A 12440-nucleotide genomic window follows, 5' to 3' on the forward strand; every position below is an offset into this window, starting at 1 on the left:
GGAATGCAGCATGTAGCGTTTTTTGAGCGGCAAAATCCTTTATTTTTTTACACTGCGCATGCTCATTTTTTTTTTATCACAAACTTTAATTTGTCTCTCGGTGACCGAACGATCAGCTGAGCGCCCGACTATTGAGAGCCCTCAGCTGATTGCCTGGCGCCCGACTATTGAGAGCCCTCAGCTGATTGCCTGGCGCCCGACTATTGAGAGCCCTCAGCTGATTGCCTGGCGCCCGACTATTGAGCCCTCAGCTGAGCGCCCGGCGCCCGACTATTGAGAACCCTCAGCTGAGCGCCCGGCGCCCGACTATTGAGAGCCCTCGGCTGATCGGGCCGGCTTTTGAGAGCCCTCGGCTGATCGCCCGGCTTTTGAGAGCCCTCGGCTGATCGGGCCGGCTTTTGAGAGCCCTCGGCTGATCGGGCCGGCTTTTAAGAGCCCTCGGCTGATCGGGCCGGCTTTTGAGAGCCCTCGGCTGATCGGGCCGGCTTTTGAGAGCCCTCGGCTGATCGGGCCGGCTTTTGAGAGCCCTCGGCTGATCGGGCCGGCTTTTGAGAGCCCTCGGCTGATCGGGCCGGCTTTTGAGAGCCCTCGGCTGATCGGCCCGGCTTTTGAGAGCCCTCGGCTGATCGGCCCGGCTTTTGAGAGCCCTCGGCTGATCGGCCCGGCTTTTGAGAGCCCTCGGCTGATCGGCCCGGCTTTTGAGAGCCCTCGGCTGATCGGGCCGGCTTTTGAGAGCCCTCGGCTTTAATTTGTCTCTCGGTGGCCGAACGATCAGCTGAGCGCCCGACTATTGAGAGCCCTCAGCTGATCACCCGGCGGCCGGCTTTTGAGAGCGTTCAGCTCAGCGCCCGGCAGCCGGGTGAGCAGCTGATCGTTCAGAATAGTCTGCCGCCGGTAAAACTGTAAAAAAAAAAAAAAAACAGATTCCGTTGTCTTGTACGATCCGTTGTGCCACTGGATGTTCCCTGGATCAGCGCGCCCGCAGTGAGCATCTGGGACACCTGCCGCAACACCCTATTCCACCACCGCCCCTGCCTCCTGTGACCCCCGCTCCACCTCCACCGCCTTCCCCTGGTAAGACACCACCGGATTGTAAGACTGACCCCTTTTACCTTATAATGTAATTCTGAGGGTGGAATCCTGCTGAAAGTTTCCTTTAACCCGTTAACAACCACGGGCAGTAATATTACGTCAGTGTTACTGCCCGCCGTCTGCTGCCACCAGCTTGCCATGATTGGCGCATATGTCAGCTGATTTTCACAGCTGAGATGTGTGCCTGCCAGGCATGAGCAGAATCGTTAGCTGCTCGTGCCGTTTAACCCCTTAAATGGTGCTGTCAATATGTGACAGGCGCCATTATAACGGCATCGGCGGTAAACATTTACTCACCTGCCGATACCGGAAGTCACGTGATGTGATCATGTGACTTCCGGTGGTTGTCATGGTAGCACAGGGTCATGTGATGACTCCTGTAACTCACATGAATTACTTTCGGTTTCACCCAGCCCAGAGCTGAGTGAGGCAGAGCAATGAGCATATCTGCTGTGATCAGCAGATATGGCAGAGCGATCGGATTGTTGGCCCATGTAGCCCCCTAGGGGGACCTAGTAAAATAAAAAAAAAAAAAGTTTTAAATTAAAAAAAAAAAAAGTTCAAATCACCCGCTCCTCCACCTCATTGAAAATTAAAGGGTTAAAAAAATGTACACACATTTGGTATTGACTCATTCAGAAACGCCCGATCTATCAAAATATAAAATCAATTAATCTGATCAGTAAACGGTGTAGCGGCAAAAAAATTCCAAACGCCAAAATGACGTTTTTTGGCCACCACAAATTTTGCGCACAATGCAATAACAGGCGATCAAAACGTAGCATCTGCGCAAAAAATGGTACTGTTAAAAATGTCAGCCTGAGACACAAAAAAATAAGCAGTCACTGAGCCATAGATCCCGAAAAATGAAAACGATACGGGTCACGGAATATGGCGCAAAACGTGCACCACTTTTTTTTGGACAGACTTGTTGTTTTTTTTGTTTTTTTTTTTTTTTTTTTTCCCCATAGATAAAAACCTATACATGTTTGGTGTCTACGAACTCGCACTGACCTGAGGCATCACACCCACACATCAGTTTTACCATATAGTGAACACAGTGAATAAAATCTCAAAAACAATAGCTCTATCGCACTTTTTTTTGCAATTTTTCCGAATTTGGAATTTTCTTTGCCGTTTTCCGGTACACTATATGGTAAAACTCATGGTTTCATTTAAAAGTACAGCTCGTTCCGCAAACAATGAGCCCTCACATGACCAGATTGACTGAAAAAAAACGTTACGGCTCTCAGAAGAAGAATGGCGGATAAAAGAAACGGAAAACGAAAAATCGGCCGGTCGTGAAGGGGTTAATTTTAGTTTTTGGTACATATATACAGAACTGTACTGCAGTGATGCCCCCGTTGTATTTACCTCTGGATACTGTGAAGTAGGGGGCTGGAGCTGCACATTTCGTAGTACGTGTGTGACATTTCGTACAATCTAATGCACATCATATAATGGAGCAGCTTCTCTGCAGGCGAATATGTTCCCATCGTAGGAATATTGGTTCTCGGCTTAGTTCACACGGTCATATTTTCCGGTCCGAGTCCTGTCTGTGAAAAAACCTGATGTCATAGACCGAAAATCATCCGTTTTGTTTTATTCCTCTGGATAAAAATTTCGATGATGTTTCTTGCGCTTATGTGACGCCCTGGCGCCCCCAGGTGGTCACACAGTGTAAGCCCCTGCACAACACCTTCCCTCACAGGGTTAAACCTTGCCAACCAAATCCTAGTCACCCCCCCCCCCCCCAGGGTAGGAAAGACACACCAGTGGGCGGTACCAGGCGGATGGAGAACGCCCACCTAGGGGGTCTAGAGAACCCGGGGCGGGAAAAGAGTCAGTTGGAGTTGTTTGAGTTTTAGCTTCAGTGGAGAGTGGTAGTTTGGAGTTGAGTGAAGTGGAGCAGGAGGAGAAAGTGAAGCTCAAGTACAGAGAGCAGAGGTACCGGGGTTGGAGCCCTGGCATATTGGCTAGGTGGCAGACGGTGGTCTGTGGCCGTCAGGCGACGGGAAGACGGCAGCCGGAGATCCGAGGTGGACCGGGACAAGGTTGGAGCCCGCTGGTACCGACACCGGAGTCCCGACCCAGAAACCGTGCACAGAGGGGGTACTTGGACCCTGAAGCCAGGACCGGAACCAACGGCCTAGCTAATTAATCAATTGAGGGCAGTATTATAGGCCCTGTCCCAACCAAAGTCCCAAGAGCAGACAACCACCTACCGAGAGGGATAGGGCATCCGCCAGGGCCCATTAGATCCCACGGGTCAACGTCAGCGGGCAAGGCTCCCAACAGAAGTACCGGGAGCGGACTCCCGTGTTCCACATCGGGAAGTCCGCCATACAAAATACAGTGCAGAGGAAAGTGACACAGACCATCACCCGGGTGAGGGACCAGAATACACCCGGTCGCGGCGGCCGACCACCAGCACCTTGGTTAACCATTGGACTTGTCTGATTTTATTTAATCGTGAGTAACCTGCGATCCCCTGATCTGACCAGGCATGCTGGCCCCTGCCATCACCGTCCACCGCACCGGGGCAACCATCCCTACCCACGGAGGGGTTAACATCCAGCTGCCATCCCATCGCCCCCGGGTGCCCCGCAACAGCAGCGGTAGTGCCACATCTCACCACACACCGTGGGTGGCGTCACAGAGTGTCTACGGCAACTCCCGTAGAAATACGTCCCTTTTATTTGAAGTGTCCGCGTGACCCTCGGGTCCGGAGGATCCCTCGAGCCACACTGCGGATCCGAGCAGCCCCGGATGCTACCGATGTGGGGACGTCACACTTATATTTCCTTATACCTAACAGGATGCGGCCACATCCTCACCTCCGTGTGACGCCTCCTAGTGCCGGCAGCTTTATCTTTTTCTTTTCAGATGTCACACTGATCCATAGAGGATATTTGATCTATACAGACAGTAGTTTCACGTATCTGGTACATTGAGGTCCTTGTAGTTCAGACTCGACCATTAACATTTATGGGAATTTCGTGTAAAGCCCCCTTTACACGCAACGGCGTCACTAACGAGATGTCGTCGGGGTCACGGAATTCGTGACGCACATCCGGCCTCGTTAGCGATGTCGTTGCGTGTGACACCTACGAGCAACCGCTAACGATCAAAAATACTCATCTAATCGTTGTTCGTTGACACGTCGTTCATTTCCCAAATATCGTTGCTGCTTTTGCACGCAGGATGTTTGTCGTTCCTGAGGCAGCACACATCGCAACGTGTGACACCCCGGGAATGACAAACAACAGCGTACCTGCGTCCTCCGGCAACAAGGTGGGCATGTCATTAATGCGGCTGCTCTCCGCCCCTCCGCTTTTATTGGCGGGCTGCTGTGTGACGGCGCACGGACCTCGCCCTTAAAAAAGAGGCTGTTCACCGCCCACAACGACGTCGCTAGGCAGGTAAGTCCGTGTGACAGGTGTTAGCGATATTGTGCGCCACGGGCAGCGATTTGCCAGTGACGCACAAATGACGGGGGCGGGTGCTATCGCTAGCGATGTCACTGCGTGTAAAGCGGCCTTTACACAGATGATGACCGATTTTATGCTTCATATTTCCATGTTTTGTTTTTTTTTAAATTGAGCCAAAGCGGGAAAAAAAGTTCGTATTTAAAAGGGATAAGTAACGAAGATGAAAACTGGAACAAATGAACAAATATTTCATATGTGTGAATTTAGGGCAGGTTGGGCAATGTCATGTTCCGCTGTAATAATGAAGGCGATCCACTAGAGGGCGCATGAACATTAAGAGATTAATACATTCCATTTCCACTTATGATTTTTCTGGTTCGCCTATAAAGGTATCACTCCTAAAATACTTTTGTCATTCTTGGGACATAGTATTTCAATTCACTTCTATGGCAAAAAGGCTAATAAGATTTGTCCCTGGTACATCCTTGTGATCCGTGGAGTGGGGGGCTGCATTTGCAGCTGCACCCAGGTCCTAATGCTGTATAAGTGGACAGACGTGTTGGATATGTTCATACAGTGCTTTTATTTGTAGCAGCATTTTTTTTTGTAAGGGGTGCACCATGTCACTAGAACAGGGCTTTACAAAAGATCCAAAGTTTATCAACATAAACCCTTTATTTCGCCCAAAACGTGACAATTAGAGAACAGCAATGACTGTAGCACAGAGAGAGATTATCAGTAAATGTTCTGCAGGTAACAGCAGTCACCGATCAGTAGGACGTGCATCGGCCGTTGCTGTGAATGACTTCAGCACATCTGCGGCCACAGGACATCACTAGTCTCTCACACTGGTCTAGTGGGATTTTGGCCCACTCTTCTTCCAGCCTCTTCCACAGTTCTTTGACTGTTGTGGGTTTCTTGGCCAAAACTTTGTCACCAAGGATTTTCCAGAGGTTTTCTATTGGGTTTAGATCAGGATCATTTCATTTCATTGTTTCAATGATTCCTGTTTGAAAACCTGCTTTACCCATTTTGCTGTGTGACAGGGGGCATTGTCCTGCATGAAAATTGCTGATTGAGTGATGAACGCAAGTAAGGAACCACGTGTTGTTGGAGAAGGTTCTGATCCACACTTACATTCATTCTGTCATGTAGCTGTATAAGAGGTCCAACTTCTGCTGCAGAAAACATTCCCCAAACCCTAACACTTCCTCCACCGCCTTTCATTGACTTCTTAACACACTTTGGGTTCAGTCTTTCCCCAGTTTGTCAATGAACATAATGTTTCCCATCAGACCCAAATAAATTAATCTCACTTTCATCATTAAAATGAGCTGTGGACACTTCTCCTCTGTCCACACAACATGCTCCTCACCAAAGTTGAGTCTAGCCTTGTGATTCTTTCTGCTAATGAGAGGTTTGGTCACTGCAGAGTGGGCTTTCAGTCCTAATGCTCTTAAACGTCGTGACACTGTATAATGAGACAGATCCTTAGGCCTTGTGCGCACTAGGCGTTTTTGCCGTGTTTTTAGCGGTGTTTTTTACCGCGTTTTTGTGCTGAAAACGCAGTGACATTGCTTCCCCAGCAATGTCAATGGGTTTTCATAAGTGCTGTCCGCACACAGCGTTTTTTTTTAGCTGCGTTTTTGTGGTGACCACAAAAACGCAGCATGTCAATTATTTCTGCGTTTTTCACTGCGTTTTTTACCCATTGAGTTCAATGAGATGTTCAAAAACGCAATGAAAAAGGCACATTGCAAATATAGCTGCGTTTCTATGACTAAAAACGCAGCTATAAACGCAAGGGGTGGGCAGTAAAGTGACGTGTACAGGAAGAGGATTCCTTCTGTTGGTAAACACAGAAGCATGAATCCTCCCGGTACCGTCACCGCTGCCTCCACCTCCCGTCCTGTGCCATGTCAGCTCCGTGCGGCGCCATGTCTGGGTGGGAGGTGGAGGCAGCGGCGAAAACCAAAGTGAACAGTAGAAAAAAAAAAGTGTCATATATACTCACCTGTCTGCAGGGTCCCGGTGCCATGTCCGCTCCTGTCCCGGTCCCGCCGCTCTGGCTGTGTGCAGTCTCCCCGGGGCAGGATCTTGCTTGCAGGACCTGGCGCTGATCACCTGATGCAGTCACCTGACGCATCAGCTGATCGTAATTCTCGCGGTGTCGCCCGGCCGGCTATCAGCTGATCCTGCCGTCAGGAGACTTCATCAGCCGATTACCGGCAGCTCCTGCAGCGATCGGACGGGATCAGACTCCTGTCCAATCGATCGCTCTAGGAGCTGCCGGTCATCAGCACAGCACATAAGTGAGTATTTTTTTTTTTTTTTTCTACTGATGCATCAGCTGATTGTATAATCGGCTTTTATACAATCAGCTGATGTGTGATGTGATTCAGGCACTTGATCCTGACACATCATCTGATCGCTTTGCCTTCCAGCAAACCGATCAGATGATATTGGATCCGGATTGGACGGCGCGGGACCCTGACCCAGGATTACTGCGGAGGGGGGTTTATTTCAATAAAGATGGAGTCACTAATTGTGTTGTGTTTTATTTCTAATAAAAAAAATTTTCTGTGTGTTGTTTTTTTTTTTTTTATCATTACTAGAAATTCATGGTGGCCATGTCTAATATTGGCGTGACACCATGAATTTCGGGCTTAGGGCTAGCTGATAATATACAGCTATCCCTAACTCCATTATTACCTAGCTAGCCACCCGTCACCAGGGCAGCTGGAAGAGTTGGATACAGCGCCAGAAGATGGCGCTTCTATGAAAGCGCCATTTTCTGGGGTGGCTGCGGACTGCAATTCGCAGTGGGGGTGCCCAGAGATCTTGGGCACCCTGCACTGTGGATTCCAATCCCCAGCTGCCTAGTTGTACCCGGCTGGACTCAAAAATTAGGCGAAGTCCACGTCATTTTTTTTTTTTTTAATTATTTCATGAAATTCATGAAATAATTAAAAAAAAAGGGCTTCTCTATATTTTTGGTTCCCAGCCGGGTACAAATAGGCAGCTGGGGGTTGGGGGCAGCCCGTACCTGCCTGCTGTACCCGGCTAGCATACAAAAATATGGCGAAGCCCATGTCATTTTTTTTTTCTTTTTGGGCAAAAAACTGCATACACTAGTGAATGGAGGATGCTGAGCCTTGTAGTTCTGCAGCTGCTGTCTGCTCTCCTGCATACACTAGTGAATGGAGGATGCTGAGACTTGTAGTTCTGCAGCTGCTGTCTGCTCTCCTGCATACACTAGTTCTGCAGCTGTCTGCTCTCCTGCATACAATGAACATTTTGAAGAAGGAAATGACATCAGACCTTTTTTTTTTTTTTTTTTTTCATCAACAATCTTTAATGGCATTGTGCACTGATTAAAAACGCAGTGAGCAAAAACGCAGCAAAAAACGCACCAAATCGCGGCAAAAACGCATGCGTTTTTGCCGCGTTTTTTAGCCGCGGGTGCGTTTTTTGAGACAAAAACGCACATAAAAACGCAGCGTGAAAAAAACGCCTAGTGCGCACATACCCTTACCCTGTTCAGTGCTGAACTGACGAGCAATTCCAGCTGCAGTGCTGAAACGATTTCCCATGGAGATTCTCCGCATTATCCTGTCTCTCTTGCATTTGTCTTTCGAGGGTGACCAGCCTTCTTGGGGGACATGAAAGAGTTTGTGGTGTTGTAAAGATGCAATATTCTCAAAATCACAGACTTGGAACGACCAACTTCTCTTACTATGGCTGATAGGTGACCCCTTTGACCTACACCTGGACAACCTGCAGCCGGAGGGTTTCAGTCACTTTGGAACAACAAAGACAGTGCACACTGTAAAGTTTGGCTGTCGGTTACATAGGGTTTGTCAGATAATTAAGAAAATTAGCACCAGGTGCCAGATTAACACCAATAACCTGCAGGCATCTCAAGGTGTTCTCTAATTGTGATCAGTGTTCTTTTTTATTTATCTCATTTACATTTTTATTTAGTGTTTTACAATAAATTAAATTTATGAAATAAGGTTAAAATCCTGCGACTTTCCCCATGTTGGGATATAATCACATAGGACGACACAATGACCGCAACCACTTTCTAATTTTCTCTAGTATATTTGTGTTTCTTCATATACATTGCCCGATGAGGAGACGCAAGTAGTCTCGAATTCTCTGTGTAACATCTCTCATGATGCATTTTAATGGCTAACAAAAATAAAATAACTACAAAATTATCATTTTGATTCTCCCCCTTTTTTCCAACTGGCTAATATGGTGCCAAACCTTTTTTGTCCACTAGATGGCGCTGTGTAGTAGCAGGGCTGGAGCCTGCATTCCCCGGCCTGAGCACACTCTGCTGCTCTGGGTTTAACTTCAATTTACGGCAGATTTTGCTGTCAGTCGCACGTTGCGCTTACGTTTTGGATTTTTTTCTTTTTTTTTTTAACCATGTTTAACAAAAGAATAAAAAGTTGTCGTATCTCGGCTGCCTGTCTGTAAGAGAGGCGCTGTTCACATGTATAGGACTGAGCTGCAATACCTGACACAGCCATGGAGAAGAGAGGTGCTGTTCACATGTATAGGACTGAGCTGCAATACCTGACACAGCCATGGAGAAGAGAGGCGCTGTTCACATGTATAGGACTGAGCTGCAATACCTGACACAGCCATGGAGAAGAGAGGCGCTGTTCACATGTATAGGACTGAGCTGCAATACCTGACACAGCCATGGAGAATAGAGGCGCTGTTCACATGTATAGGACTGCGCTGCAATACCTGACACAGCCATGGAGAAAAGAGGCGCTGTTCACATGTATAGGACTGCGCTGCAATACCTGACACAGCCATGGAGAATAGAGGCGCTGTTCACATGTATAGGACTGTGCTGCAATACCTGACACAGCCATGGAGAAAAGAGGCGCTGTTCACATGTATAGGACTGCGCTGCAATACCTGACACAGCCATGGAGAAGAGAGGCGCTGTTCACATGTATAGGACTGAGCTGCAATACCTGACACAGCCATGGAGAATAGAGGCGCTGTTCACATGTATAGGACTGAGCTGCAATACCTGACACAGCCATGGAGAAGAGAGGCGCTGTTCACATGTATAGGACTGCGCTGCAATACCTGACACAGCCATGGAGAAGAGAGGCGCTGTTCACATGTATAGGACTGAGCTGCAATACCTGACACAGCCATGGAGAAGAGAGGCGCTGTTCACATGTATAGGACTGAGCTGCAATACCTGACACAGCCATGGAGAAGAGAGGCGCTGTTCACACGTATAGGACTGAGCTGCAATATCTGACACAGCCATGGAGAAGAGAGGCGCTGTTCACATGTATAGGACTGAGCTGCAATACCTGACACAGCCATGGAGAAGAGAGGCGCTGTTCACATGTATAGGACTGCGCTGCAATACCTGACACAGCCATGGAGAAGAGAGGCGCTGTTCACACGTATAGGACTGAGCTGCAATATCTGACACAGCCATGGAGAAGAGAGGCGCTGTTCACATGTATAGGACTGCGCTGCAATACCTGACACAGCCATTGAGAATAGAGGCGCTGTTCACATGTATAGGACTGAGCTGCAATACCTGACACAGCCATGGAGAAGAGAGGCGCTGTTCACATGTATAGGACTGAGCTGCAATACCTGACACAGCCATGGAGAAGAGAGGCGCTGTTCACATGTATAGGACTGAGCTGCAATACCTGACACAGCCATGGAGAAGAGAGGCGCTGTTCACATGTATAGGACTGCGCTGCAATACCTGACACAGCCATGGAGAAGAGAGGCGCTGTTCACATGTATAGGACTGAGCTGCAATACCTGACACAGCCATGGAGAAGAGAGGCGCTGTTCACATGTATAGGACTGCGCTGCAATACCTGACACAGCCATGGAGAAGAGAGGCGCTGTTCACACGTATAGGACTGAGCTGCAATATCTGACACAGCCATGGAGAAGAGAGGCGCTGTTCACATGTATAGGACTGCGCTGCAATACCTGACACAGCCATTGAGAATAGAGGCGCTGTTCACATGTATAGGACTGCGCTGCAATACCTGACAGCCATGGAGAAGAGAGGCGCTGTTCACATGTATAGGACTGAGCTGCAATACCTGACACAGCCATGGAGAAGAGAGGCGCTGTTCACATGTATAGGACTGAGCTGCAATACCTGACACAGCCATGGAGAAGAGAGGCGCTGTTCACATGTATAGGACTGAGCTGCAATACCTGACACAGCCATGGAGAAGAGAGGCGCTGTTCACATGTATAGGACTGAGCTGCAATACCTGACACAGCCATGGAGAAGAGAGGCGCTGTTCACATGTATAGGACTGAGCTGCAATACCTGACACAGCCATGGAGAAGAGAGGCGCTGTTCACACGTATAGGACTGAGCTGCAATATCTGACACAGCCATGGAGAAGAGAGGCGCTGTTCACATGTATAGGACTGCGCTGCAATACCTGACACAGCCATGGAGAAGAGAGGCGCTGTTCACATGTATAGGACTGAGCTGCAATACCTGACACAGCCATGGAGAAGAGAGGCGCTGTTCACATGTATAGGACTGCGCTGCAATACCTGACACAGCCATGGAGAAGAGAGGCGCTGTTCACATGTATAGGACTGAGCTGCAATACCTGACACAGCCATGGAGAAGAGAGGCGCTGTTCACATGTATAGGACTGAACTGCAATACCTGACACAGCCATGGAGAAGAGAGGCGCTGTTCACATGTATAGGACTGCGCTGCAATACCTGACACAGCCATGGAGAAGAGAGGTGCTGTTCACATGTATAGGACTGAGCTGCAATACCTGACACAGCCATGGAGAAGAGAGGCGCTGTTCACATGTATAGGACTGAGCTGCAATACCTGACACAGCCATGGAGAAGAGAGGTGCTGTTCACATGTATAGGACTGAGCTGCAATACCTGACACAGCCATGGAGAATAGAGGCGCTGTTCACATGTATAGGACTGAGCTGCAATACCTGACACAGCCATGGAGTAGAGAGGTGCTGTTCACATGTATAGGACTGAGCTGGTATACCTGACACAGCCATGGAGAAGAGAGGCGCTGTTCACATGTATAGGACTGAGCTGCAATACCTGACACAGCCATGGAGAAGAGAGGCGCTGTTCACATGTATAGGACTGAGCTGCAATATCTGACACAGCCATGGAGAAGAGAGGCGCTGTTCACATGTATAGGACTGCGCTGCAATACCTGACACAGCCATGGAGAATAGAGGCGCTGTTCACATGTATAGGACTGAGCTGCAATACCTGACACAGCCATGGAGAAGAGAGGCGCTGTTCACATGTATAGGACTGAGCTGCAATACCTGACACAGCCATGGAGAAGAGAGGCGCTGTTCACATGTATAGGACTGCGCTGCAATACCTGACACAGCCATGGAGAAGAGAGGCACTGTTCACATGTATAGGACTGAGCTGCAATACCTGACACAGCCATGGATAAGAGAGGCGCTGTTCACATGTATAGGACTGAGCTGCAATACCTGACACAGCCATGGAGAAGAGAGGCACTGTTCACATGTATAGGACTGAGCTGCAATACCTGACACAGCCATGGAGAAGAGAGGCGCTGTTCACATGTATAGGACTGCGCTGCAATACCTGACACAGCCATGGAGAAGAGAGGCGCTGTTCACATGTATAGGACTGAGCTGCAATACCTGACACAGCCATGGAGAAGAGAGGCGCTGTTCACATGTATAGGACTGCGCTGCAATACCTGACACAGCCATGGAGAAGAGAGGCGCTGTTCACATGTATAGGACTGAGCTGCAATACCTGACACAGCCATGGAGAAGAGAGGCGCTGTTCACATGTATAGGACTGAGCTGCAATACCTGACACAGCCATGGAGAAGAGAGGCGC

The sequence above is a fragment of the Anomaloglossus baeobatrachus genome, chromosome 3 (assembly GCF_048569485.1).
Source record: "Anomaloglossus baeobatrachus isolate aAnoBae1 chromosome 3, aAnoBae1.hap1, whole genome shotgun sequence".
In the NCBI taxonomy this organism is placed as follows: domain Eukaryota; kingdom Metazoa; phylum Chordata; class Amphibia; order Anura; family Aromobatidae; genus Anomaloglossus; species Anomaloglossus baeobatrachus.